The sequence below is a fragment of the Camelus dromedarius genome, chromosome 30 (genome assembly GCF_036321535.1).
Source record: "Camelus dromedarius isolate mCamDro1 chromosome 30, mCamDro1.pat, whole genome shotgun sequence".
Lineage (NCBI taxonomy): Eukaryota > Metazoa > Chordata > Mammalia > Artiodactyla > Camelidae > Camelus > Camelus dromedarius.
Window position 1 is genome coordinate 17,930,661 of NC_087465.1, and position 26,963 is coordinate 17,957,623.

Below are 26,963 nucleotides of genomic sequence, written 5' to 3' on the forward strand. Positions count from 1 at the left end.
GAAAATACTTAGAAAAAAAATTTTAAAGCATGAAAATGGAGTCACTGGCAAAGCACTTTCCATCCAGAATTCTTCACCAATATTTCTAGCATTGGTGTGACTCTAGCATGATCCTGGAGCATATTATAAATTCTAGTCAAGGAAAAGACTCGAAAAGTGAAATGCATTTTTAACATCAGGGTTCTATCAAATTACCTCAGTTTGAGTTTAATTGCCAGAGGCTGAGTGCCATGCAGATGTCTGTAATTAGCAAAGTTGTAAAATATTCTGAAAGCCAACAGGAGGTTGGAGTGCATGAATGAAATTTCCATGTCCTTCCTGACTTATGACAATGTGGCTCTCCTGAAAACGCAAACTTTGGCTGTTGTACTTTCAGGGATGACTGAAGCTAAACTGCAAAAACCTAGGCAAACAGCTTCAAATTGGAATAGACTGATAAAATTTTAAATACGCTATCAGGCTAGCCAGGTGTGCTTTCATCTTTATATAAGAAATAAGTTTCCTTTTAATCTAATAGAACTGACTTTTCAACTATTAACTACTCAAATATACCCCAATCCTCAGAATTTCCTATAACCGAGTCATTCCTCTGGTCTTCTTCATATTCACAGTTTTGCAATCAATGTATTGGGGCATTCAATTAAAAAGCACATCTCAGTATGTTCTAAATGGGGAACAAAGAAATGGCATATGTGTATACAGAAAGGTTACATTTAAAGAGCAGGACAAATGAACTAAAGTCTTACAAGCTAGTCAGTGTATTTCATAAGATTAGCCCTTCCAACTTAACCTTGCTCAAGTTACTTAATTTCTTTGTGCCTTAAGTTCTTCATGAAGAAAATGGGGTTATATAATATAAGGTTGCTAGGAGGATTTAATGAGCACAAAACTTAGCCCAGGGACTAGCACTTGGCAAGCTCTCAATAAATATTGGGTACTGATTTTAACATTTTGACTAGATCAACCTAGATTTTAAGTATTTGAGCTCCATGGGACTACTGTGATTTAACTGAACATTAACTATTGGGAAGAACTTCAATCTACAATAAAATACTAGCCAGATATTAAAGATATTCTAACAGAAATATAAATTAAACAGTATGAAAAGTGATGTGAATAAATGTATAATTCCATGGATGGATGAGGAGGAGGGAAAAAAATGTTTCTAATTAATATAGTCTTAAGATTAGAATTCTGGATTAGACAATTAGGACCTCTAGAGGAGTTTTTGTTTGCTTGTTTTAATCTCCAAAAGCATTCTGAACCAAAAACCTTATAAAGTCATATGCATATAAAGGTATAATATTTATCTTTTAACTCCCCAAAAATTGTCTGATGGTTTGAGTGATTATATTAATTTGACCTTATATAAATTCTTTCTTTATAATTTTCAAGTACCTCAAGATATTAAAATAAAAATTAGAAAGCAATTTAAGAACATAAAACATGCCACTTTTAAAGATTCAGATAACACCGTTAGCAGTAAGTACTAGTAATTTATTAATCTGTTTTCTCAACATATTAGTATTTTCAAAAGTCTAAGCAATGACCATGTAACTGTATCTTGCTGAGCCTCAGGGTTCCTCAGAGATGACTCAAGGGCAACATTGAGGGGTGAGAAGAATGGGTGGGTTTCTGGGTCTTTCATAATTCCCCCTTTTTCTACTGCCATTCAACCACAGCTCCAGTTTTATCTATTTTATCTGTGATGACAATTTTTCTTAAGGGAAAAAATTGTTTTACTCCTATTAAAGTTTTGAAAGCTTTAAATATTACCATGAAATTTATCTATAACAACTAGAATTCAAAAGATGTCATTAAAGCCCTCAACTGAAATAGCAAAGGCATATTTATTATTGCAAAGAAGAGTACTAAAATGAGAAATTAACTAAAATAGGGTGGTAGGGAAAGGATAAAAGGAAAGAAATACACTAGTTTTATTCACTTCTTCACAGCAAGAAAGTAAAAGATAATGTCTAAAATATTAAATAATTAAGAAAATTATATAACATAATAGTTCTAAAATTAGCCACTGGACTACAAATGCAAAACTTCCTAATATCGCAAAAGTTATACAGTAAAAGTAAAGTGAACCATAATGATTTTTTAAAACAGCAACAACATAAAGTATAATTAATTTCAAAGAACTAGATTCAAACATAGTTGTCATATCAATAAATATAAATGGGCTAGATTCATATCTTTAAGAAAGGAAAGAAAATAAAAGGATGAACAAAGGTATATAAGGCAAATGTATAAAGGGAAGAGAAAAAGGAAGAAAAAAGAAGGAAGAATGGAAAGAAAGAAGGAAGGAGAGAAAGAAGGAAGGAAAAAAATGAGCTGTCCTTAATATCAGGACAGGTTGAATTCATGTCATAAAACATGAAATGGGACAAAAAGTCACTATATAATATTAAAAGTAGATATTCACAGGGAAGATCAAAAAAATGTCAAGATTGGCAAAGCACCAAAATAAATAGCATCAATATTCACAAAGCAAAAACTATAGGAATTATAAAGAAAATTACAAAAGTAATAGAATTTATTTCACCTCTCTTAGTCCTTGACAGATTAAGAAGGAAAAATAAAATATATAAGAATAATATAGAAGACTTAAATGATATAATAAAGTAGGACTAACTAAAATAGATCAAATTCTGTTCCCTGAAATAAAAATAACAACTTATTTTTACATAGAGCCCTCATTAAAAAAAGACCATTATATTAGGCTACAGTGAAAATCATAACTAATTTCAAAAAGTTAAAATAATACAGGCAACATTCTCTGATCACAATGCAATGAAACTGAAAATTAATTATAAATCCAAAAATAAAAATATGCTTACTATTTGGGTGACCTTGTGCAAGTTATCTATCTTATTTACTTATTTATATCTATCAATAAGAGCTTTTATTGCATCAAATGCAAAGTAAAAATAATACTTAAATCACAGGGTCATTTTGAAAATTTTAGGAATTTTAAAGTATTGTGTAAGTGTAAAACCTTATCCCAAAAGAATTATCTTCCTTCTCACATGAGAAGTGATTTAATTCAGCAGCTCCAAAAATTTAAACAACTTGATCTATGCTGTTTACTTGTGGCTAATTAAATTAATTAAATTAAATTAAATTAAAAATTTAGCACTTCAAATCTAGTCTTATTTAAAGTGCCCATTAGGTACATGTGGCTAGTGGCTATCATCTTGGACATCAGAATATTTCCATCATTACAAACAGTCCTAGGCTTTGTTGGGAAAATCAACAAAATATGTAGAAGTTCATGAGAATTATTTAAATTTTACTTCAGCAATTAACAGGGTCCTTCTAGTGAGAGTCTTGGATGATTTTTTTTTCCCACTTCTCTTCCTAATTATACTAAAAGATCATCCTCTCACTTAATATAATCTGAATACATTAAGGTGCTAATTGAATATGCTGAGTAAGCTGTGCATACTAATTGTCACTAATAAGTGTAATGCTGATTGCTTAAGCCTGTAACAGCTACTCACCTACACAGTGGTTCAAGTCAACTTGATAGTCCTCATTCTTCATTAGGAAAATGTGTTTCATTAAGTTGGCATCATTCTTTGTGAGCCCAGAGGATTTTCACCACGGGTAGTCCTCTTAATGTTCCAAAGTGTACCATATGTGAACCCTGAATAAATTGCTCAGGCAGCTGAAGGTAACTCTTATACCCACCTTTTTTTCAGTGACGCTTAGAGTATTTCATTTTGGTAAGCTTCAATCAGTATTAAGTACCTCTATGTGTACTACATTTCTTCCTTCATTAAGTATATTTTTAAACTTCTAATCCCACTAGCCTTGTGATCCTGGGCAGTTCAAAGTCACTCTGGGCTTCAGATTCTCCTTTAAATTAGGGAGTGGAAGGGGATGAGAAGATGGCAACCTAATTACAAGTTTATGTCCTCTTTTCCTTCCCAGTTGAGAAAACTCTACTTAAAAAATATTAGAGACTAGACCTTAACTGTTCTCACCACACACAAAAAAAATGATAATTATGTGATGTGATAGAGGTGTAAGCTAACACAATGGTAATTGTATTGCAATATATAAATGTATCAAATCAACATTTACATCTTTAACTTACACAATGTTATATGTCAATTATATCTCAATTAAAAAATTAGGGCTTACCTGGGGAGATTTGAGAGGCCACAAATATACCTAAGAATTGATTTTTTAAAAATACCAAACCAATGAGCACTGAATAAGGCATTTAGTATAAAAATAAGGGGAGAAATCTTAATTCATGGCAACAAAAATTATAATATAACCAAGGATAAGCAAAATCAAAATAACCTTTATTTTTAAAAATCATAATATTTAGAAGAAGGTATAGCTCAAATGGCAGAGCACATGCTCAGCATGCATGAAGTCCTGGGTTCAATCCCCAGGACCTCCTCTAAAAAAATAAATAAATAAACCTAATTACCTCCCCTCCCCACAAAAAATCATAATACATTATCAAAGGACAGAATGTAAAATGTGAGTAAATAAGGCAAAATAAAAACAGTAATGCTTCCCAAATTAATATATAAATCTAATGCAATTGTAAACAAAATCCCATTAGTTTTCTTTAACTAGATGACATATGTTTAACATTTGTATGGAAAAATAAAGGTATGAAGTCTGTCAAGAAATTTTCAATAATGAAGATTAATTCATTCTTAAAAATTTACTTGGTGTATATCCTATATATTATAAAAATGCTTGAAAGGAAGTTTTAATGGAACTGGATAGCATCTCTGATTGTGAGTAAAATAACTTATTTTTACAAATTAAAAAAGAACACAGAATTACATAACACATTGCTAGGGTCCCTCCCAGCATCTTGGAAGAAATTTAAGCAAGTGAGGGTCTTGGAGACTGAGTTTCATAAGCTTCATAGTGGATCAGCCTCCGTGGAGAGGATAATATATTTTCACATTGTCAAACTTGTCCATTGATAAAATCTGCTTACTCTCTGCTCTTCCATTCTTAGATTTATGTTCCATTATTAATACTCAAAAGCCCAGTTACCAACTAGCAGTTGGCTGATATACCAACTAACAGTTTCACGCTTTCTTGAAAGGAAGCCAAGTCCTTTAGAATTTGACTTTATTTTTATGTCACACAGTATTTCCAAGAGGCAAGAGATCATTCAAAAAAAAAGACTCGGCCTTCGTTCTGGCTAAGGGCAGGGTCACCTGGTTTGAGGCTTACTGGTAGAAGGGAGCACAGAGTCCCTGCCTAGAAGGCGCAGTTATGTGGGGACAAGGAGAAAGGGATGTGTGATGGTGACAGGTCAGAGTGGGCAGGAAAGGATAAAAGCGGTCGGCCACACAAGGTGACTTAGGTGGAGGCGGAGGTTCCGGAGGGGAATAAGCAGTTTCAGGTTCCAGTTGGCTGCTCGACCTGAGAGATCAAAATGCAGAAATAATGGTTAGTGGGTGTGTGTGGCTCCTCGAGGGAGGCTACTTCCCAGCCCACTCCAAGTCTCATGTTCTGGGAAGGGCTTAATCTGGGTCCAGGCAACCAGAGCATCCCTGGAACAAAAGATTGAATGGTCTGTAACTGGGGTCCCCCATCCTGTCTTCAGTCACTCTGGGTGGCCCCTCCCTCCCGGCAGGACGCTGAAGCAAAAAGGGGACCTGGGAAAAGACCTCATTCCCCTACCTGCCTACCAGCCCAGAGCAACAGAGATGCCCTGCAAACCATTCTGAAAGGTGTGGAGGAGACTCAGGAGTTGTCTTGATAAGAGCCACGAAGAGCAAGAGTCATGAATATTATCTCCGTGGGGAAACCACGACAACCCTGCAAGGGAGAGTACGCTGCATTCACGGAGGCATCAGGGTTTGAAAGCAACTTTATCCAGATCAACAAAAGACAAGTGAGCAGTATGCACATCCAAGTGCGAATGGTGACTGGGGGTCACATGCACCTGCCCTGCCTCCCACTCCCTGAGGCCATGCTGCGGGCCGCACCAGCTGCAAGCTGGGAAAAGGGCCGCCGGGGAAGGGCTGCGAGCCTTAGAAGACCTTACAGCTGGGCAGGCTGCTTCTGCGGAAGTCTGCAATGATATCCATTCGTGGCCATGAAAAACAGCCATGCCTCAGGCTTGCCACCGGATGCTCTCTTACCTTCAGTCCTTTGTCCCTTTAGAAGCATGAGATCTCTTCATTAACTGGGAAAAAAAATGTGTTTACCTCCTGAGCCCAGCAGTGGTGGGTTACACTAGTCCCCAGACCATCCCATCTGGGGCAATAATGGCTCTACCTGTGCTTGAGGCACAAACACCTAGCAGTCCTCTCAAAAACTGGGGAGGAGACAATCTCAGAACAGTTCAGGATCTTCCAAGAGCCCCAGAAGACCCTCAACGCCCATTTAACCACAGGATACTAGAGGTTCTGAAAACAGGAAACCCAGCAGGATTGGCTCCTTATTGGAGAACCTCAAAGCCACCATATTGTGCATGATTCAGAGGTGGACATCATGTCAAAGACTGTGGAAGCAGCATGGAGGTCACATGCAGCCAGCAGAAGGTGACAAGGGACAGAGATCACTAGTACCGTGATATCTGAGATCAAGAAGCCTTTTGAAGCCCATCAAAAGGAGCCAGAGCATGGGGACCAAGCTATTTCCAGCTCAGCTTCTTTAGTTTTAAATAAATAAAGCCCTAGAGTCTCAGAATGGAATGCTATCTTTTTAAATATTGACATATTTCATAGCACAGTGGTGACCTCACAGAGGATTCTGTGACATCACCTCTGCTTCAGCCTGACACCCCAGCCTCCAGGAGAGCAGAGCCCCACCTCACAGCCATGTTCAACAGGGCCAGTGCAAGGTTTCATCCACCTCCAGCACTGTCTGCCTTTGTTTCTCCAGGCCAGGGCTGAAAGCCATCCTGCGGGCTGGGGAGCACCAGGCACCTCCCTCTCCCATTCCTCGTCTTCCCTCTGAAGGCCCCTGAACATAAAATTAAATCCAGCCCATCAATTAAGCAAAAACAGGATGCATATCCCCTCCAGATATTTAGGGAAGGAAGGGGGCACAGCAGCATTTGTTGGCAATCAGAATAGGAAAGGCTTCCATCCAGACTTAGCAATTCCACTTTGAGGCTATGTAACCTGGAGAAAAGACTCTCGCACGTGCGCTTTGCTTTAGGAGACAACTGTAAGAATGTTTGTAGCAAAACAATGTATAAGAGTTAAACATTAGAAATAGCCCAAATTGTCCATCAACCGGAAAACTGATCAAAGATAGCATACGGTTGGGTACCGTTACAGTAATGGCAGCTACGTCGGCATGGGTGAACCTCACTGAGTGTTGAAAGCAAGTCACCTAAAGCATGTGTGTTGTAGTTCCATTTCCAGAACAGTTCAAAAGCAAGACCATGTTGTTTAGAGCATATACTTGGCAAAATTAGAGGAACACAACTACCTCTCGGTTGGAAAGGGGAGAGATGTCATCAGAGTCATGTATACAAGGGTTTTAATAGTGCTGGGAATTGTCCCTCATAAACAAGGTGGCGGGCATGCAAATATTTTTTAAGCATTGTCACATTTTGACATTTCTGAAGTCAGGAGGACCTTAAGAGATGTAGTTGTCATTGTCATAGAAATCATTATTTTCTTCTAGTAATACTATATTCAAGGTACGTCAAAAACAGAAGTCTGAAGAAAATTTACAATAAATACAAAATACAAATTCAGAGGGACAAGAAATGGTGTGTCTGTAGGTCATGGTCTTAGACTTTCATTTAAACTGAAACATCTGCTTTTATTCCTCTGAACGTGACACATCTCATATCAAAGAGGTTCACCAAAAGTCTTTCCCAAGTTATTTATAGCCCTGGATAGAGGCTTAAGGGTAATCTTCAAAGACATTTTTGTGTATTCTTTTGGCAGGAGTGGATAAATAAGTAGTTGAAATGTTGCTCATAGTTCTATCAGACTTACTAAAAATCTAAGCTTAATAAAAGAATTCTGAGCAGAGCGATCAAGTATTTACTAGAAAAATGCGAAACCTGGTGACATCCAACTGAAGGTCTTTTTTTTTTTTTTTTTTTTTTTCCAGAACATCACACACTGCCCGTCAGGTGTAAGTGAATTTCTGTGTTCCCAAGAACCTTCATTTCCTTGGCCACTATCCTATATTACAGTAAAGTTCTCCTATAAAATATGAATAAAGCAATTTTATCCAAAGATCCTTTTGCACACCAGGGTTAAAGAAAAAGAAGTAGAAGGGTTTTTCTTTAGCTTCAAGCCAATGTGTTGTTTAATGTCAACAAGATAAGCTAAAAATCTCATTCCATTTAATACAAATTCAAGTATAAAGACGCACTTTCTGGTATTTTTAGGTCTGCTTTTCATTTACGGGAGAGATCCCTGGAGTAGTGGAAAGCAATTCTTTATACATTATTTAAAAAGATTAAAGAGAAGTATAGAATTGGTGAAGAGGGATAAAATTGGGAAAATACAAGTGGGAGAAACGAGCTAGAAATGTTCTTTGTCCACAGATGTATAAGAAAAGAAAAAAGACACCAGAGCAAAACATATTGAAAGCTCACTGAGAAACACTCAGCTGAACTGCTGAAATAAACTAAAGAATTAGCTTTATTTTTCATAAAAGAATTGTTGATTTCCATTCAACAATAACCTGGACACAAATTTGATACTTTCATTCGCATGACCTATATCTCTGCCCTCCTTAAATACAGTCATGGCAAGTAAACATAAAGGTGAGCTGCTTAACTTCAAAATTAATTTGTTTTTAAAATCACAGTGGGGATAATTGTGGAAAAAAGATGTTACCTTCTGTCTATAAGAAGTAGCCTGGTCACCTGCAGAAGGAAATAATATCACCCGGAAATAAGACAGACAGAAATGCCAGTCACATTACCAGCCTTGTGTTAGCCTGGAAAAGTCTGAACACCAGATTTTTTTTTTAATTGAAGTGTAAGCAATTTACAACGTTGCATTAGTTTCTGATGTACAGCAAAGTGATTCTGTTATAAATATATATATATTATTTTTCATACTCTTTTCCTTTATAATTTATTATAAGACATTGAATATAGTTCTCTGTGCTATACAGTAGGACCCTGTTGTTTATCTCTTTTATATAAAGTAGTTTGTATCTGTTAATCCCAAACTCCTAATTTATCATTCCCCCTTCCTTTCCCCTTTGGTAACCATAAGTTTGTCTTCTATGTCTGTGAGTCTTCTTCTGTTTTGTAAGGAAGTTTGTTTGTATCATTTTTTTCAGATTCCATATGTAAGTGGTATCATATGATATCTGTCTTTCTCTGTCTGACATAATTTCACTTAGTATGATCAGCTCCAAATCCATCCATGTTGCTACAAATCCAACCACCATATTTTATAGAAAGGACTAGCCCACAGTGTAGGAAGTGAGCAGTCACTCAGAATCCAATCCAGCTTCAGCAAAAGGGTTCTCCTACCATCCCGAAGCAGAAAGTATTTATTTATCTCTTTTCTCGGAGATCACAGCAGTGACTAAAACTCAGCTGGTCTCTGGGTCTCTGTGCCTCCAATCTCTGCTACTACATGCCTCTGCTCACTCTCTCTTAGCCGGCTTCCCCTCCTCCACAGTTTCTACTTGGACCTCTCATGTGCTGCCTCCTTTCAGACGTTAAGCCCCATTATAAAACTGCTGCCAAATCACTAACTGTCTTTCTGCATAAGTATCAAGCTTCCATTGGTCAAAGATTCACACGAGGACAACTTACAGGGTTTTAGCCAGGCTATTGACTGACTGCCCTCACATTCAACGCCCTCTCTTGGTCAGATGAGCCCTGGATGGGGCAATGCTGCATGATGGAGGCTTCCAGCCTTGTGTAGGAGCGACCTTTCAGTGGGGAATTCTGCATGAGGCTTGGCCTGGTCGGTGGAATAGATACAACGTGCACAGCAACTTCCATCACACAATTTCATATCCTAGTATTTTCTGGGGGTCATTATACAAAACATTAATCAGTTTTTAAGGCTTAATTCTAGATTAGATTTTTCTTCTTTTACTGTTTTATTCCAGATCTACTGAACATCTTTGTCAAATAAAGTAGTACATTAGGTATTGGACATGAAAGATGGGAAATACAACATTCTAGCAAAAAAAAAAAAAAGATATTGAAACAACAACAACAAAAACTTGAAAGAAAAAGACAGAGGAAAAAATGCTGAGCATGGGGGGACAGTGGAGGGTGATAGATGAGAAACACGTTAGAGTCAGGCAGACCTGGGTTCAAATTCTTTGACATTCCCTTGCTGTGGATTTTGGATAAATTGCTTAATGTCCCTGACCTTTAGTATCTTTTCTATAAAACAAATATAATAATAGACAGACATCAGCTTGGCACCTGCCACTATGAGATCCTGGGCTATCACATTTACGTAGAATTTTAAAATTATGTTTTGTAAAAAGGGGGAAAAATGCCTTAGATCTTGGCCAAGTCCAAAGGGATAATGGGGAACTGTTTCAGCAAAACACAAAGACCCTTTCTTTTCTTGGGAAAATATTTTATTACTTGTTACCTGCAGCCTATGCCCGTCTGTGATCCAATCAGTGAGCCAGTACCAGCTCCTCTGTGCCGCATGGCGTCCGTCCCCGGTGGTGAATTCGTCAGTCTCTCCTTGCTTACCAACAACTGCAGGGCGCTCAGAACACATGGTTAGACCTGCAGTCAGTAAGTATTCAGGAGCCATCTGAAGGTGTGCAGAAAAGGCAATATTAAATATCCCATTTACTCATCTACATTTCCTGGCCCTTTTATTGGACAAAAACACATCCTAGTTCTGGAGAATTAAATGTGAACAGAAGTGACACACATCATTTCTGGGTTGAGGTAGCAAAAAGTTCACGTGCTTTCTCTCTGCCTTGGTGACTGGCAAACATCCAGTGGGAATAAATCTTTTTGAAGCTAAGCCACAGCAATTTCAGGCTTAATTTGTTACTGAAAAATAATCTGGCTTCTAGTGACTCATACAGAGTGGCTTTCAGTACTACAGAAAATTATTAAACTGATCCCAATAAAGATGCTCTTTGAATTCCAGGAGGCAGAGATTATAAATCTTTTTGTCACCTCACCTAAGAGTACCAGCCTCAGTTCCCTTTTTCAGTTGCTGCAATTCCACGGACAACAGAGGCTGGACCACAGATGGCAAGGCATCCATCCACACCAAAATGAAGACAGAAGACAGCGTGCCTCAGCTTCCGCAAACGGTCGAGTTTAATAACACATTAATACTCTTAATGCCAAGTTCCATTTTAGCCAAAGTAATTGTCCTTTATTTTTATAAGATTACTTTTCTGTGCAGCAGTCCCATAATAATGACGGATAAAAGCTAATGACTGATTAGCTATTAAAAGCTAACAATTATGGAGCACTCCCAGTTCTAAGCACTGGGCATATAAGCAGCCCCATCAGGCTGGTATGTTATCATTTTCATTCTCAAGATCAAGAAGCTGAGGCACAGTGATCTCTCATGGTTTGGAAGAGACAAATTGGTTCATGGTTAAGTCAGAAACAAATTATCTAGCATCTGGTCCACAAAGAAAAACATTTACAAAGTAGTTGGGATGATGAAATAGCATAACGTACGTGAAGTGCTCTGTAAAAAATCTCATCCACAGTAAACATTCAACAGGTGTTTGCAATGATCATGATTATACTGATAATGATGTGTGGGAATGCCACCAAGTCATCCCTGAGCTTCCCAGAGAGAAATTGGTATGATGTCGCCATGTGGGCACTGTGGTCTGTGAACGGATACAATTCCAAAGACAAGAACTAAACCTCCAACCAAGATGAAGGAAAAAGCATCTGAGTAAGAGTAAAAGTGCTCATAAGTTCTGTGCGAGGTAACACTTGGGCAGCTGGTAAATCTACTTCTCGTGTTCTTGTCACTAACTTAAACAATTCGAACTGATAATCACTATAATGATGTTGCTTTTATCTGAAATGGCAGATAATCATATGGATGGTCCTCGTGAAGGACCGTCTGGTGTCCTGGGCAACGCATACGTTGATATCAATTCAAAAGCGATGACACGTAAAGTTAGGTTTTAATTATTTCACTCAGTAACCGGAACTCGCGACTTGTCAATCTTAGAGAACATTAATCCCCTGTCAGTAAAAAAAATGGAAGGCATGAAACTGAGGGAGGATGCCAGGCAATACACAGGCTAATCAGTGTGATTTTTACAACTTAGATGTATAACACACAGAATGCTCCATGCAGTATCAAATATGTCTGCAAATTCCATAGCAGACATGGGAATACCTGAAGGGTTATGGTTTGCTATTCACAGATTATTCTGTGATATTTTGGAAATATTTCATAGACAATGCTTTCCGATACTTTCTACTTACACAGGTAGTCGGTGTTTCTCTGCCTCAAGTGCCAGCAAAGAAACTAGTCACGGAGCCAGGAGAATAACCAACAAGACTTGTGCATGTCTGTCTGATCAGTCTGCTATAATTTTTAAAGGACCCAACTTTTAATATAGTTTTTCTAGGCTACTTGTTATAAAATATATCATGTCATCTTAAGTAAAATGAAGATTTTAAGTTTTTAAATATAAAGATATCGTTTTAGTTTTGCATATCAACTGGGTAAGGGAGGGGAGGCAGAAGATCAGTGTGGCATCTATTTTAATGCATTTTATTTTTGAGTGTATCATAAGCCTTCTTTTATGTTAGTTTATATGTTTCTTCATTTCTTTACTGTTATTATCCAAAAACCCTTATAAGAACTGGTGAGTTAGATCAGAGATCACCAAATGGCCTGATTATTCCATTTTTAAAAATCTCTTATTAAAAAAAAACACTAATTGATCATAGTTAGAGAATTCTAGGAAGACAATCAATCTGAAAACCAATAAAGAGAATGAAGCATTTATCCTGCCTTTCCTGTATGAAATGAGCCTCTGAGTAACAGTGAATTAGAAAAGTGTGTCTTTAGAGAAGTATTACAGCTAACAAATGAAGAAAAATTGATAGATTTAAATACAACTATTTTGCAAACACTAATGAATTAACAGATCTATGCACTGATCTTCAGTGACTGCCAACATCACTAAATGAGAGACAACTAGATACTATGTGTGTCCTGATGTAAGTACACAACGTTACCTATGAAGTAGTCTTGCCAAGAAAGTCAAACCTGAATCTGTAGATCCAACCACCAATTTACAGAAAAGCAAGGGACAGAGGAAATTATTAGTTAATATCACAGGTATGTAATCAGCAAAATCCAGACTATAGGAAATTCTGTAGAACAAATGAACTCATTCCTTCAACAAGTACATCGTAAGTAGAGAAAAGAGACCGGTAAATATACAGATTAAAAAGACAATTGAGAGATATATCAAACAATTGCAATGTTATTGTATTCATTCATTCATTCAAACAAACTGAATGTTGAAATCACTTATGAGATAATCAAGAAAATCTAAACATAATTGTGGTTAATTATAAAATTAGATTTTAATTTTTATGAGTTATAATGATATGTGGTTATTTTTAAAGCATTAATATTTTTAGAGATACCTATAAAAATATTTTTTAATTACACAATGTCTAAAATTTGCTTCAAAATAATCTGGAGAACTGGTGAGAATAGAAATGAAATATGATTGGATATAACTATTCTACCCACGTTTGTGTGTTTCAAATTTCCAAGGCTGAAAAACGTCTCTCTTTCAAATTTCAGAACCCAGAGTAAATCAGCATGATCACAAAAGTTTGATGGTGATCTTGAACCCCAAATCAACTGCCCAAAAATACGATGAGTTCTTGTCATTTTCCATTATAAATCATAAACAAAAGCCCAATTTGGCTTCTATTTTTGTTATAGCTTCTGGTTTGAGTGTTTTCACGAGAGGAACTTTTCTCACCCAAATTCAGTTTCAAGGGATCTCTGATCTATTTCTCTGTAAACTCAAGCAACAGTTTGAAAATTAAAGAAAATATACACAGTACAACAGGAGGGTAAGGGAAGTCTGGCCATGATATTGACAGTCATTTCCTCCTCCTCCCATCACAGACGAGAACAATAAATTTACCCTGATGCAGATAACTTTCTATTTTATGTACATAGATAGGAATTTAAATGAGACACAGCCCTAGTGGCAATGAAGAAGCACAGCTGGATTTTCACTGACAAAAGGAAAAATTTTATTTAATCAAAAAGTCAACAAGTTTCTTACACTTACTGCTTACTTATTCCTTTTAGGCAATAATTTTCTATATACAACTTCACTCATTAGGTTTGTTCTGTGATTTGTTGGAAATAAATAATAATAAGTTTAGAATACTTTTCACCTGTCAATTCATAATTATATCACCTCAAACATTATAATTCCACATTTTGTGGGGCTTATACACAACAGAAATATATTTCTCACAGTTCTGGAGCCTGGAATAAATGCCACATTTTGAATTTTGATAATTTGGGTTGTAGGTAGGCTATATTTTATCTCTGTCTAAAAACCTTCCTTTGAGAATCTAAACATTGTGTTAGCATTTATTAGTGAGTAATAAATAGTTTGTGCTTCTTTGAACTTATGGTATAGTTAGAGAGACAATATCCAAGCAGGCAAAAAATAAATGCACAGTTTTAAATCGTGGTAAAAACTCTGAAAGAAATAATTAGAGTTAAGTGATGTATAGTGAATCCACTGACATTTATTCATTAAAATATGTGCGTTGGAATTTCTGTTTCCAGTCAAGATTGTGTATCAAGGACCAGACTTTTCTTCCTACCTGGGAAAAAAATTAAAAACTTAATTTAAAAAAGGGAAAAATATATTATGAAAAGATCATCAGACTAAGTAAATTCAGTTACTGTTCATATCACTCAGTGTTACAACATCATTGCCTGTATTCCTTATGCTGTGCATTACATTCCCATGATATTTATTTTATAACTGGAAATTCATCCCTCTTAATCCCCTTCACCTGTTTCACCTGCCCACCCCGCCACCTCCCCTCCTGCAACCACCAGTTTGTTCTCTGTATCTGTGGGTCTGTTTCTGTTTTGTTTTGTTTTGTATTATAACGCAATAAAAAATAAGGAGAAAATATAAGAAATAGTGGTATTCAAACATCAGACAGCAAGAATTCAGGACAGTGGTTTTTGGGAAAAGGGAAACAAATGATGTGAGCCCCGTAATTACTTCAGCTGGCTGCCTGAGGCTCTCCCAGCAGTGGCAGAGGGAGCTGGAACACAAATGGACCCCAGGACTCCCCTCAGGTTGAGAAGTCAGAGCTGAGAGCCTAGAAAGCCAAAGCTGCTCGTGTTCACAGGGCAGAGCCCCGCAGAGACGAGACCTGCGCGCAGAGAGAGCTCGAGAGATCTATGAATGGGCTTCTTTGAGTCTTCAGGTGGTACTCATCAGTACATGTGTCTAAAGTCTGTGGAAGGACGAATGCCTGGGGCTCACCCAAGGCTGAGAATGCTGTATTCTCTACACCAGCTAGGGCAGAAAATCTCATAGTCTCAGGTAGAACAGTCAGAGGCAATTGTCTTGTACCAATACTCAAAAAAAAAAAAAAGAAGACGTAAAATGAAAGCCGCATGGTCCCATCTATATATATAAAAGCAAGCCTTAAAAGGATCAAGCTGTTAAGGAACTTAACTTTGTCCCAGAAAGCTCAAGCGTATTTATAGACTATAAAAATATGCAGCACGCGACAAGGTAAAATTCACATTCAATAAAAGGCACATTCTGACACTCAATATAAAAGTTACAAGGCATACAGACAAGCTGCACCATATGATTCTTCAATGGAAATAGACCTAGAAATAAGACAGATAATAAAATTAATAGGCAAGGACCTTAAGACAATTATAACTGTATTCCATGCATTCAGAAAACCAGAGGGATGATTGACCATATTAAACAAGGAAATAGATGGTCTACTAATGACCCATATCAAACTTGTGAAGATAAAAATATGCCTGAGATGAAAATTACACTGGGTGGATTAACAGCATATTAAGAAAAGATCCGTGAACTTGAAGACATAGCAATAAAAACAATTCAAAATGAAACACAGCGAGGAAAATATACATAAAGCTCCAGAGATGTGGACAGTTTCAAGTGACCTAACATACATATAAAGAGAGAAGGGAGAGGGGAGACAGGAAAAAAAAAGTTTGATGAAATAACGATTGACGGTTTTTCCCTTGTAATTTGATGAAAATTATAAACCCACATATCCACAAATCTAAAGTCTGAATAAAACTCCAATCAGGGACATTAAATTCCAAACACTTAAAATTATGATAAAGAGAAGCATCCTAAAAGCAGCCTGAAGTAAAAACAGACACCGTTACGTACAGCGAGCAAAGAGTAATCCCAGACTTCTCAGCAACTAAGCCAGCCAGCCGACGTGAAGAAAGACTTTTAAAGTACTGAATTCTTAAAGTATCATTAAAAGGAAGTAACACTTGTAGAGATGGAGGAAAGGTTAATGGTTCCCAGGAGCTAAGGCCAGGATGAATCAGAGGGATAGCACGAAGGAACCTCTATGGTTACGTGGGATACACACGATAAAGCTGCATAGGACTACGCACTCACACAAGGTCATGTGAAACTAGTGAAAATGCTGTCAAGGTGTATGGATTGCATCAATGCCAAGTTCCTGATTTTAATATTGTACTATAACTATGCAAGATGTCACCTTTAAGAAAATCTGGGGGAAGGGTATAAAGAACTTCTTTGTACTATTCTTTGCAACTTTCTGCAGTTTATAGTTATTTCTAAGTAAAAGTGTTAAAAAATAAGAGAACATACAAAAACTAAAAGAATTCAAATTCAACAGAAGTGCACTACAAGGCAAAGAAAGTCATTTAACAGATAGAAATCTAGATCCACCCAAAGGAATGAAGAGTCCCAGAAGTAAAACATCTGGGTCAATTTTAGATGTATGTCTTATATTTGCATATTTTTAAGTAACTGACTGCTTAAAGGAAAAATAACAACAATCTATTGTGAGATGTGACATGAGTTGCATATAAAATGTACATTAAAAAAAAAACCAAAGACCCAGAGGAAGGGAATGTAAATGTATTAAGTTCTATACAGCACATGACATAATACAGTACCACTTGAAGAAAAGTTGTGTTAAATTAAAGAAGTGTACTGTAAAATACAAGACATTAATGTTTTAAAAGGAAAGATTGTTTAAAATATGCCAAAAAGGGAAATTAAAAGTTCTTAACCCAAAATAATGCAAAAGGAAAGGAAGAGGGGAACAGAAGGGACAAATAGAAGGGTGTTAGATTTTTTAACCCCAAAATAATGGTACTACTAAATATGACAAAAACACCTGGTGTGGGTTGAATTGTGTTCCCTAAAGATATGTTGAAGTTCTAACCCTCAGTAGCACAGAATTTGAACTTATCCGGAAATATGATCATTGCCAATGTAATTAGTAGTTAAGATGAGGTCATACTGAAGTACAGTGAGCCCATAATCCAATACGCTAATATCCTTATAAGAAGAGGGAAGATGAAGTGAAGACGCAGACAGGCAAGTAGGGATTTTTTGAGGGAGGAGGTAATTAGGTTTATTTATTTTTTAATGGAGGTACTGGGGACTCTCATGACAACTTGAATGGGTATCAACATAATCATGCTGAATAGAATAAGCCAGACAAAAAATAGTGCAGAATATATGATCCCATTTGTGTACAATTCTAGAAAATGCAAACTAGTCTATAAGAGGAAAACTCAAATCAGTGGCTGACTGGGGACAGGAGGAAGAGGGACAGAAGAATTACAAAAGGGGACAAGGGAACTTTTCAAGGTAATGGATTGTTCAATCCACACTGTGAAGATAGCTTCACAGTTACATATAGAGGTTAAAATTTATCAAATTGAACACTTTAAAGAAGTTCAGTCTATACCTCAATAAAGCTGTTTAAAGAAATCCTCCAACTCACTTGAAAGGATATATATATATACACACACCACACACACACACACACACACACACACAAAACATCTGGCACAAAGCCAGAAACACTGAAAATGCTCACTGTAAACTTGATGACTGAAAAGAATACTCATTAAAAACTGTCAGTAACTATTTTAGCTACCCTCAAATATTATGCAGTTATGAAGCATTTACTAGTCTGTACAGATACATAGTATGAACAAAAGTGTAAGACACTGTAACTTCAATTTCTAAAAGCACCATTTACACACAGAAATCCCTGTTAGATAAAATTTATGTTTATCTGTGTATTAAAATTTGGCTTCTTTAACATTTAAAAAATACATCTCTGTAATCCATAACCTGCATTACATGCTGAGCCGTTTTACTGCTATCATCACTAGTATTACTGTGCTTTTAAACTAGTTGTGCTTTCTCCCCACTCGCTGAGAAAATCAAAATGTACATAGTCACACTTCTGTCAAATGAACATTTAACGTTGCTAAATTGTTTCCTTCTTGCAGTGAAGCTTATTCCACCAACCCAAACTAAAGACTTCCCTCTCTTCCCTCAACCTACCCCCAGCCCCCATTCCGGTATTTGTTTAGCATATACATTATCAACACAGTGTCAGTCTGGATGGGTCATCTTAAAATCCTTCTAAAGGTGCAGTGAAACATCAGTCTTTATTTTATTCTAATAGCCTATCATCTTTAAAAAAAAAAAAAAATTAAAGCCACACTCCCTTCCCTAAGCTTCTATTAATAAGCCAAAAGATTTTATAAATCAGCTACTGTCCATATACTAGCTGTCATCTTACTATAATTATTCCTATTCAAGCATAGTTTCTTTATTAAAAAATAATTTTAGTACGTCGGATCTTGGGTCTTCTCATTTGATTTATATGGTAGATTTTTACGACGGCAATTTTACCAAATCTCAGTTTACAAAATCTCCAGAATGTGATATGGTATAATAAAACTTTGACTTGAGATGTTAACGAGGTGATAAACGTGCTACATAAGACTCATTTGTAGCGTGTAAACTTCTAGCTCTACGTTAATGCCCTGTAATTAGAAGGAAATACAATACTCAAGCCTATGCCTTGAGGGAAAAACAGGCAGAAGATCCAAGAAATTTGCCTTTTCATTAGTCCAGCAGCCTAAGCAGGATGACCTAAGATGGGGACCCTCCAAGCAGAAATCGCCAACAAACCATCACTCCTCCTGGGGAACAAGGATTTCCTATTCCTCTGTCAGGACCCATAATCCTGGGAAAGGACAGAAGATCGCAACAACTCTTACAACAGGTCTGCGTCTGACACAAAATGCCTATAAATTTTCCATCTGTAAATGTCCCTTTCCTTGCCAACCCTTGTCTTTACTTCCACATTTTAAAAGATGTTTGCATACTGTGCCTCTGACCTGAACTCCTCTCTTAAATACTGACAGCAACAGCAGCATCCTTTGAAAGAGAGACTCCAAAGAGAATGTTACTTCGCTTAAAGGAAAGTTGAAAGGATGCAAGTTTTGCATTCTTTTCTTACAATAGAAGAAGCTGTCTTTGGGAGAATATTTCTATGTCAGACCTTGGATGCACCAATCACTAGGGAGAATATCCCTACTGTCTCTCCTTAAGTGAACTTGTAGTTGAATTCCAGTTTTCTCTTTGTTTTTCTAGCCTGGAAAATCTCTCTTCCCTACTCCTTCAATATCTGTGCCATACTTCAGTGTCTGTGACACGTAGTGAGCGTGAGTAATACTCAACAATAAGAACTAGACTCCAAGTTTCATTTTTCCATGTATGCGTTATCTTGAAATGAGTCATTCACCAATATATTACAGAGTACTTAACAACTTGGTTTCCTTGAAAAACATCAAGATGCTCTTCAGACAACTGGATGGAATCTGTTATTTACTAGTTGCTAAAGCCAGTAAATACAGTTCACCAAACTAAGTTCTAATGTTGAAGAGTTTCAGCAAAAACAGTCCATGCAAAGGAAAAACTATACTAACCCCAGACTATTTTCCACAAGTGCCAGAAGAATGACTGGTTACAAATTAGGGAGTTGGGGAGATAAGCACCCGGAAATACTCATATGTATCCAAGTACCAAAGTCTCTAAGATCTCTTCTCTAAAGTTCAGTCCATTTCAAAGTGTAACGAGGACTCTTCCACTGGCTTATTAAACTGAATAACCTACACATTTTTAAGGTGAGAAAACATTTAAAAAATCATCCTAAACAAAGTTGAAAGACAAGACACTAATGAAAAACAAATTCACAATATGTGTGATGAAGAAAGAGTACATACTCTTTACTACATAAAGAGAACAGACAGATAATAAAAAAGATAAATAAACTCTCATTAAAATAGGCAATGAATGCGACAATCAACCTCAAAAGAAAAATCAAGATGTTAAAAGGAAACTTGATCACAATACTAATCGAAGAATTAAAAATAGAAATAACGATGATAATAATAATAATATACTTTTCTCACTTACCAAAGTGATGGAAAGTATTTTCCAGTGATAATATCCAATGTTGGAAAGGGTTTAGGAAGCAAGGTACTTTCATATGTTGCTGGTTGCAATCAAATTCCTCTTCTTGGAATGCAGTGCATATTTATATTATATGTATATTAACTTAAATATCTTTATTTTTAAAGGTATATATATTTTAATTAAAGTATAGTTGATTTACAATGTTGTATTCCTTTCTGGTGTACAACTGTTTTTAAAGACATATGTATTATATATATTTCAAGATATGTACATATTTATATCATGTATTATGTTTTTATTAAAACATTATTATGTTTCATATGTATTATTTACATATGTATTTTAAAGCATAAACATTAAAAGCATATTTATTTATTGTGTATTATATATATGTATATAAATGAATTTATATATTACATGGTTATTTTTAAAGGCATATTTCTATTCTCTACTATTTTCTAACAAATTAACTGAAGATATGTTAATTCAAGATTCTGGCTCTCCTGAAGTGGAGGATTTTTGTGGCGCATAGACTACTTTGGGATTCTTCTCAGAATCTCTGATGCCATGGATGCTAATAGAGAATGACTAACAGACAGTGGACATCATTCTGCAACAAATCAATAAAACCAGGTGTATTCTCAAGCACAACAAGCGCTCCCTCTATAGGCAGAGTAGATGACATTTTCTTCCAAATGAATTTTCTTAGTAAAGTAACTGTAACCATTTTGAAGAAGTCAACTTTGTAATTTCCCAAAAAGCCCAAAAAATGATATCAGCACATGCACAATATGTGAAAGTCCAAAAATGAGGTCACTAAGACACCTGTAGTTTTACCCGGTCACATGTTGAAAGAAAATATATTCCTTCACTCCCCACTTCAGATTATTAGAAAAAATGTCAGCGATTCTGGAGTATATGACATCATTTAAAGAGACTAATTCTGTTCTCATTCTGCTGCAAATTACAAATAAGCTCCACCATTTCCAAGACAAGTGGATTCACCAAAGTCACTCATTATGTAAGGCTTCTTTTACTTGACATTATAAAAAGCAATTTTGGAGGATGGATTGAGAAAACTGTGGATTGGAGAACACTTTAGTCTTGGTGAAATTCCAGGCTTTAAATTCAGCCCTCTTCAAGACACATTTTTTGTCTGTGCTGTTGATTGACCAGTATGAAGGGATCATTGATTCCAAGAGCTTTGTGCTTCTGTTGCATGAAGTCTTTACAGGAGAGAAGGTCTTTAGCTTTTCTGTCTCAACACAGGCAGTGATAAAAGTGACATCAATGAATTCACCAGCTAAATTATACGTTCTCTGCTTTGACATCTTCAAAATCACCTGAAGCCCAATACAAATAGATAGGTCTCTATAACGTCATCTCCAAATTACCCTTTTTAAAATAGTATCAATGGGAAGCAGTCATAGACATAACATAGCGAAGTTGATGACTAATGGTTTTTGATCATGTACTGAAGAATTCAATGACATACCTGGTTAGAGTTAAATTATAACTTAAGTAAGATATCGTCTTAAAACTTTAACAAAGAAAAATATTTAAAAATTCCAGAAGAGAATAGGAAAATTTTTTCACCTATTTCATTGTGTATCTGAACTTATCTTGGGACCCTATAGGAATCAATAAAGCCTACAGACTGAGGTCCAAACTCCTCATCATTTTACAATGACAAGAATTATCAAACATTTATTGAACACCTACTATGTGCCTGTGTCATCTCTGTGGTTACAAAATTGAATAAGACACAGCCTTTACCCTTCCAAGGTTTATAGTCAAGTAGCAGAAATAAGTATATCAAGAGATCATCTTTATATAACATGGTAACCACTAGGATAAAGGTAAAGACAACATAGAAGCCTAGGAGAGAAATATTTATCCCTCAAGAAAGATATCCTTGAGGAGATGATGCCTCACCTTAATCTTAAAAATGAAAAGAACTGGGGCGGAGGGTGGGAAGGGATAGACTGGGATTTCAAAATTGTAGAATAGATAAACAAGATTATACTGTATAGCACGGGGAAATATATATAAGATATGGTAGCTCACAGAGAAAAAAATGTGACAATGAATATATATATATGTTCATGTATAACTGAAAAATTGTGCTCTACACTGGAATTTGACACAACGTTGTAAAATGATTATAAATCAATAAAAAATGTTTAAAAAAAAAAGTCACTTAAGCATGGATTTAAAAGTAAAAAAAAAAAAGAAAAGAAAAGAAAAGAACTTAGCCAGGAGGAAAAACATGTGAGGAAGGCATTCCAGCTAGAGCAAACATCCAGAGCACAGGCACAGAGGTATGAAATTGCAGAATATATACAAGAAGTAATCAGAATCTCAAAGAAGAGTAGGGAGGATGTTACAGATGAGAAATATTTGAAATCTAAAATCTGTAAAACTTGAAAATCAATTGGATATGGGCATGGGGAGAGAGGAAAGAGTCTAAAATATCCAAGATAAGATTCTGTCTTAACTTAAGGCTGATGCCATTAAATGAGATTAGAATCAATCACGCTTGCTTTATCTTCCACTGACACCCCTTCAATGTGCACACACACACAGAAAACCTAATCTATAGTGAAGTACAGTTTTGCCCCTATACAGAGTATACCCATATTGGCCTATCAGAACCACTGCATTCCACCTATCCATTTTTCAAGGCCCAGCTTATGCTCTGACTTTCTCATTGAAGGCTCTCCTGACCAACACCACTTCCAAGACTTCTTTGATCTCTCCTTACTCTGAGCAAGCAAGTTACCCAATGGCTAAATCCACACATTTCAGAGGTTGGTCACTGATGATTCTTTCATTATCTCATATCAATTTGGGAGGAGGGGGTTTAGAATAAAAATAGTTTTATTACTGAGTTTAATTGAGTTTTTTTAATAATTACTTTATATGAATTAAATTCTTCAAATATGAGGCATATAAAGAAAACATGAAAAATTACCCAAAATACTATCATCATAGGGAATCATTGTTTTAGAGTTTGGTGTGTGTACTTTCATACATATTTCAATGCATATATATTTTTATATAAACAGGAGGAAACCCTGATAACCCCTTTAACAAACTATTTCTTTCTTTCCACAACGTGGCACATTAATTCTTTAGATATATACCATTTTATGTTAAAGCTGCAGAGTATTCTATTTTATAATGTGCCCTATTCTATTTTCTTCGCATTTATTTTGACATTCTTTCTATAGTATCTCAGGTTTAGGTAATTAATATTTCTTATTTTCTAATATATGCATTTAAGGCCACACATTTCCCTTCAAACGCTGCTTTAGTGGCATCACAAGTTTTGACATGTGACTTCCTTTATTCAGTCCAAAAGATTTTATAAAATCCATTATGATTTCTTCTTTGACCCATCATTCATTTAAAAGTGTATTGATTAAATTCCAAACACAAGGAGATTTCCTGAGTGTCTGTTGTAATTTATTTCTGAGATCCAAGAACATGTTCTGTATAATCAAAAATTTTTAAAATTTGTTAAAACTCGCTTTACGGGCAGCACATAAAAGCTTGGTAACTATTCCACATGTACTTGAAGAGAATATGTATATGTCAGTTGGTGAGTGAAACATCAGCTAAACGTGAATTAGGTGCAGTCTGTACTTGATGTTGTTAAACTCTTTTACACCCTGACATTTATTTATCTGCCTGATCTATCAGTTAGCAAGACAATTGTTTCAAATCTCCTACTCTGATTGTGAATTAGTCTATTTTTCTTTTCAATTAGGTCACTTTTTGCTTTCTATATTTTGAAGCCATCTTTAGACACATGCAAGTTTAGAAGAGCTATACTTTAATGGCAACTTGAAACTTTTATCATTATGAAATGTCTATGTCCTTAATAATGTTTTTTTTTTGCATTATTTTCTAATTTGTCAGATACTTTTTATTTTTCAGTTCCCTGACAAAATTCCCAATTCTACTTTTAATAGTAGAGAAAGCCCATTTTTTCTTAGGAATTGAAACTTGACCTTTTTCTGTGCCAAATTCTCTAACACACTTTGTTCTACTTCTGTAGTTTATTTGGCTCTATCGGCCTATCTTCTCCTGGGCCATCACACATTATTTTAATTAATAGAATTTGGTACTGTTGCTTACTGTTTCACTTGTATGTGCCCTTTATTCCCAACCAGACTCTCACCTCCTTGAAATCAGAGACTAGGCCTTACATCTGTGCCTGTTTGTGTGTTAATTATCAAAAGCACTCAAAACAATATTACACGTTCATGAACCTAAACTGCATTCATCTGAACTTGATCTCAGCGTCTCATAAGAATCTATGTTTACGAAGAAGCTTTCAGATCTTTGCTCCATGGAGAGCACTGAAAATGTCCCTGGAACCATCTCAGAGGATCATAGAGTGAGATGATCTATTGTCCCTTGTTCCATCCGTAATTGCCCGAGAATCAAAAGTGTTAGTTGCCCTAAGCATGCAGGCTTTGTGAATCTGACTGCTTTCATTTGAAGTTATGATTACTGTGGTTTAGAAATCATTTTATTACTCTTCAATGAAACAGAGCAAAATATTTTCACCCTGGGCATGTGCTTAGGAAAAGGCCTCAGGCTGTGGTCTAACACACGTGGGCTTTGATATGTAAGACCTGACACGGACTTTGATTTTGTCACGAACTGGCTCTGTGCTTGACATGTAATAGGCACACACAAAATATCTTGATTAATAAAGAATTAATGAATAAAGAAATATTTAAGTTTCTCTAATGATAACATGGGTTACTGATGCCAATAACCTCTCAGGGAGTGAGCCATTTTCAGTGCCAATGTATTCAATCTTTCTTGGCATCAGACTTCTTACGGACAACTGTTTCATGGAGAACTCTTGGATGATGAAAGCAAAAACTTCCTTTAAACCATCTGAAAATCAAGTAGTCAGAACTTAAAAGTGAATTTTGTATCCAAATACCTCTTTCCTGACTCACCCCATGGTTTCTACAACCACTGTGTAAGATTGGAAGCTAGACTATTCCATGAGTCTCATTCCTTGGAAGTACACCTTCCCTCCTTTAATCAAAACAAGTTGTTTTCTCAGGAAGATTTATGCAATTGGCTCAGTGTTTTGTGAAAACTTTGGTGATTTTTCCATAGTTCCATGCAGTAATGGAAGCTGAGTAGTGTATGTAATATTTGGGACCAGGGTAGGGTGGGTGTGTTGCCAAGAGGCCTGGCTCTGGAGAAAAATCTAGGTTGAGAGAAATGTGCAAGATGAACTGGATAAGAAATAGGTAGGACTCATTGAGGACACTCAGATTTTGATGATGAGAACTGGACCTAGGGCAATAGCACAAATTTTAATAAGAAAAATACGAAAGAAAATAGGATTTAGCAAGTAATTGGAGGTGCAAAGGAATTGAATTAAACTGAATTAAAGGCAAATAGAATTAAAAGGCAAAAGACTCAAATTTGCCTCTGTGATTCACCTTGGAAGGAATAGTTATGAATGATACACCATTAATTTAAAACAAAGTTCTCATAGCTGCTAAGTCCAGTTAAAAGACATAAGTCTACTTTGTGAGATGAGCTGGACTGAAATGAAGAGAGAAGATGGTACTAGGAGCCTAGGGAGAGAAGGATGACAGGTCAGGGAGAGTGATCTATGAGAGAAACAAGAAAAGAAAGGAGTGATGGTGGAAGCCCAGCTGAAATTAGATGTCATAAATCTTCAGCGTAATAAATCATTTCACCACTAAATGACTTTTTCAGCAATATTCTGTGAGCTAGATGCAAAAGCAGATAAAGCAAATCCGAGAAATGATACCACAGAAAGGCAAAGAGGTAAATAAATCCATGTGCCAAAATGTTTTCCAAATAGTAGCTCATTTATTACTCACCGAAGGCTGTGTAGTAGATCTGCATTGGTCAGACCTCCTAGAACTTTCCATATGCTCCTCCTCAAAAGTTTCCAGGGACATATCTGGAATTTGCTCCTGGACACGGAGGCTCAGGTGAGACAGAAGAAAGAGGCAGGTTGCTCCAGACTGGTAGGTGGCAGGGGGGATCGACCTACACGACTTGTCTTGGGCAGCCTCAAGACAAGTAGATTTCTGCACCCACTTCCAAATCTTGTAAGTTTCCAGAGAGGCTTTAAAACGTTCAGTCACATACTAGTCCAGATGGTTGCAACACCACATTACTATCTCAAGGCTGTGTCCTTGGGTAGCTCCTAGCTCAGGAAAGGCAAGTGGAGCACGCATTCCAAGGATGGGGGCAGGGGTGGAGTGAGCAGCCTTCCAATGCCAGGTCCAGCCTACAGGTCAAACCAGTGGTCACTTCTTCTTGACGAACTTCCCTATCACATGCCTATGAACATGTCATCATTTTACAGTTACAAGATGACTGGGCATGCTTGGTGACTGCTCGTTATGGTGCTTGGTTAAAAATATTTCCCTTGTGATTGCAACCACAAACAACAACTTCAAGATGATTTATAGGTT

General features: G+C 36.3%; 1 long non-coding RNA gene across 1 annotated transcript; it reads right to left on the bottom strand.

Moving 5' to 3' along the window:
* Positions 1-5,107: 5,107 nt before the first annotated feature.
* On the bottom strand, positions 5,108-26,776 carry LOC135319695 (uncharacterized). Its single transcript, XR_010378520.1, has 3 exons — positions 26,361-26,776; positions 10,554-10,724; positions 5,108-5,415 (listed from the first exon to the last, which is right to left on the bottom strand). It is a non-coding gene; the product is annotated as an uncharacterized LOC135319695 (long non-coding RNA).
* Positions 26,777-26,963: the final 187 nt, after the last annotated feature.